A 4,297-nucleotide genomic window follows, 5' to 3' on the forward strand; every position below is an offset into this window, starting at 1 on the left:
TATATATATATATATATATATCATATATAATATATATACATACATATACAATATTATATGTAAATATAGTTGTATATATATGTACATATTTGTCTATTTATACACACACACACATACATATAGATAGATAGATAGATAGATAGATAGATAGATAGATAGATTGATAGATAGATAGATATTCATGTGTGTGTATTTATGTATTAACATAGAGGCTATTCCGGAGATGACAGTCCGAATCCAGTATTTTTATATGGCAGTCCGTAGAATTTAAACGGTTAACTTTCAATGAAGAATTGAAATTTCAGCACATTGTATAATATTAACCCAGTAGATTCAGTATCGAATACTTACATGCGGTAAATACCTGAGTCGAAAGACACTTGCTTAACCGTATACTTTTATCAGACCACTACGAAGCACTAGCGTAGCTAGAGTGTTTGCCGCCCGGGGCGGCCCTTCTGTTTGCCGCCCCCGGACCCCTACAGCAATAGCCTATAACACGATAAAAAGTGCCGACCGGGGCGGACCGTCCCCCCCCCCCCGATACGCTAGTGCTCCGAAGAATCATATAGGCTGTACGGCGTATTCGAGTTTTTTTTTTGTTTTTTTTTTTGTATTCAAAGGCTTAGAATTTTCTGCCTCTTTAAAATATAAATCTAGTTCTTGAAGGTCCTAAATTTTTTTTACAAACAAGTTAAATTTTTAAAATCTTAATATCAAAACAAATACAGGTATTATTATTATTATTATTATTATTATTATTTACTTTTAATCTGCATGTTTTGTTACAATCACTTGCCGAGACACATCCAGTGTCCTAGGGTGAGTGAAGGATAAGAGATGTTACACTATGACTAAAAGCTTGGGGAGGGGAAGTGACAGGAGCTGTAGCGAAATATTTTCATATAATACAACAGACATTTAAATTGATAAGGTTTTTCTAAGGATGTGGGCAGTACTTGTCATCATAATATTTTGGATTTCTTTGAGACATGGTTCTCCTGGGATATTATCTAGATGTTTTTGACTTTTCTTATCATACCTAGAGCACCTACAATAATAGGAACGGTTCTCGCTTTAAGATGCCACATCTTTTGTATTTCAATTTCCAGGTTCTTATATTTACTTAATTAGTCAAATTCCTTTACGGATATATTTTTTATAAGTGGGAACACTTCTATTATTCTACAAGTATTTTCTTCCTTGTCTTTAATGACTTTGTCTGGTCGATTAGCTTGAATCGTTCTGTCGACGTTGACTGGAAAATCCCAGAAGATAGTGACATTTTTTTTACCTTTAACCACTGGCTCAGGATGATGTTCGTACCAGTAAGCAGGAGTGTTGATTTTGTAGTGTTTACATATTTTCCAATGTTAATACTGTCCTACTCTATCGTGGCAATTTTTGTATTATTATTGAGTGAAAGAGCAGTGCATGCCAGCAAAGTGACACTGAGCTAAAATATACGAAGCCCATTATACCCATCATGACTACCTGTCTGATAAGGGTACACCAGGTACATGTATCACAACAAATGTACGCGACATGGGGATCTCGTGTCAAGATAAACAGCGAATGACCTTGCAGGTGGGGCCCAGTTAGAATTTTCTTCAGGTTGAGTAGCCCATCCTGCTCAAATGGTCCTTGAATAAGGAGTGTTTAAGGATGTTGAATGAAACACCCATACTTCCAGAGGTGAATTATTCAAACTCCAAAGAATTCCTCTCAGCACATGGCTCTGATGTTCCTCAACTACTTCTGCTCGTGATCAGAGATGCACATATCGTCAGCCACCAAAGGACATGCTCAACTGACAAGCAAATCCGTGGTATTGAGCAGAATATTTACTATTATACCAAGACAAAACATTTACATGATAACACTTCCAATAATTTAAGATCAGAAGCCATGAGAGCCAGTGTCAGGGCATTATTATTATTATTATTATTATTATTATTATTATTATTATTATTATTATTATTATTATCATCATCATCATCATCATCATCATCATCATCATCACTATCATTATTATTATTATTGGGTGAGAGAGCAGCACATACCATCATAGGTACAAATATATATTTGTACATCAATCAAATCAGATAAATCAAATAATGGAAAAGTAAGGTTTCAAATCAGTCCAAAAATGTTGTTCGCTCGTTTGTTTCGGCGATGAACTTTTTCAAGAGGATGTTCAAATTTTTAGGGGTTGGGGCGCATGCATACCCTGCCCCCTCCCACTCTACCATTCCCGAGCCAATGGTCTCATGCATTCATTACTGATAAAAAACGAGGGTCAAGAACTGATGACATAAAACCATTGGGGCACACATACAAAAGTGTCCTCGTACCCTTCATAACTTTCAGAAAAATTGATATTTTTAATGCAATTTTCTATAAATGCATTTCAGATGGAATATATTACGATTATATCAGGAATTAGATTTAGAAAAAAAGAATGGTGAGCACGCACACATAAATACTGACACACATCGCATATTATTATCAAAAGTTCAAATTTCATTTGGTAGCTATATTTGTTATGTTTTCACATTAAATTACGATATAATCGTAATCTACACCATCTGAAAGGTATTTGCAGAAATTTCATCAAAAATTATTAATATGATTGTTCATACACAGTTATAACACTTTTATATTGCATTATTCTATAAAAAATTACTGAAACTTTTGTAAAATATTGCAATAGAAAAGGCTATATTTTCCTTTCATTTTTAAGGACTGAAGCCATCAGATATTTACAAGCCCGGGCCCTTCTTCTGGTACCAAGTCGCAACCGAGGTGCCAGTTAATCTCACTCCCGCCAATATAAACGTAGTTTATGTCTGAAAGAACGTTTTTGACTATAAATCTGCAGTATCACAATGGCTTGAGGCTTTAACAACAAATTATAACTCGGTGTTAGATTTTTTTTTATATACAAAAACTATAATGCGTAACACAATGAGGAAACTTAGGTAAACATAAATAAATGACTTTCACTTTCATCAAATAGTGACCCTTTATAGGTTCCTTGTTAGAAGAGACTGGTTATGTATTTAGAGAATGATAATTTGCTAAGTAATACCCAACATGGTTTTCGTCAAAACAGAATCAGTCTCGCACAGTTATTTCTATGTTGTAATTGATAAAACAGTTTCTGAACCGTTCAAATGTTGATAAATGATATATTCGATCTTTCAATAAAGCTGATCGCAGGATAATATGCCACAATTTCTTGACCTCGGTATAGTCAGAAAACAAAGAAGCGAATTTGTATGACTTAGGAAGATTCCATAGAAATAAGATAAATAAATGAAACAGACGCCTTAATGTTACAACCATTGGTGCGCTCTCTGAAGAGTCGGATTTCCAGGGCAGGATATTAAAGAGAACTGTTTTGAGGACATTATTGTCTTCTTATAGCTCTATCGGGCTTATTCGTGCGGTTACCATAGTCAACCCCACCACATATGCCGATAACTCAAAGAAATAAAAATACAGCAAACAACTCCAAAGATATTAAAAACCTTCAGAAAAAAGTATATCGATTCTGTATATAAGAAAACAAGAAATTCACGATAGGATAGTTTTGATATAAACTCAACACAGCGCAAAACATGAATACACAGAACTGGAAGAAACTGCAATATCAGAATCAGAAACTGTGGAGATCGGGGAATTGTAATGAGTAATACCCCGTTCCCGCCATGCGCATATCATGCAAATGATAAAAGCATGAAGATATGCAAAACAAGAACATAAGTGCTCATACATTTTTTCCCTAACGACATTTGCTCCCCTTCCGAGATTATTGATGCCAAATTATCCAAAGTATCGAGACAAAAACAGTTATTCCATGCCCCAGGTGGGCTATTGGGGAAAAGCTAAAGTTTTGAAGCTGTAGTCCTTAGAACAAAGACAGGAAAAAATATACAATCATCTAAATGGAGAAAACCCTTGACTAACTGGTGCCAAAAGTTGGCATTGAAAACTCCACTAATCCCGAAGCAGAGCACTATTGTACAAATCCAAAAGTTCTGACTTCTCTCTCAAGGATGAAAACAAGTTACTGTAAAAGAATGAGTTGACTCAAGCATTGTGAAAGAAACGGGGTTGCCAGAAATTGTGTAGAAGCCCGATGGATTGATTGCACTTCTGATTCAAAGGTCCGGTGTTGTCACTTATTGTACCGCTCTGATTCGCTCCCATGACTGAGTTCAGGGTGCAAATATATGTGGAATACTCAGTCACTTGGCACTAAATGCGTATTGGCAGGATTCTTATGTATGTA

General features: G+C 35.3%; 1 protein-coding gene across 1 annotated transcript in view; it reads left to right on the top strand.

Moving 5' to 3' along the window:
• Window positions 1–4,297, top strand: part of LOC106883781 (uncharacterized) — a 30,390-nt gene that overhangs the window by 962 nt on the left and 25,131 nt on the right. The window lies entirely within an intron of this gene.

This window comes from Octopus bimaculoides, chromosome 13 (assembly GCF_001194135.2).
Source record: "Octopus bimaculoides isolate UCB-OBI-ISO-001 chromosome 13, ASM119413v2, whole genome shotgun sequence".
Taxonomy (NCBI): Eukaryota; Metazoa; Mollusca; class Cephalopoda; order Octopoda; family Octopodidae; genus Octopus; species Octopus bimaculoides.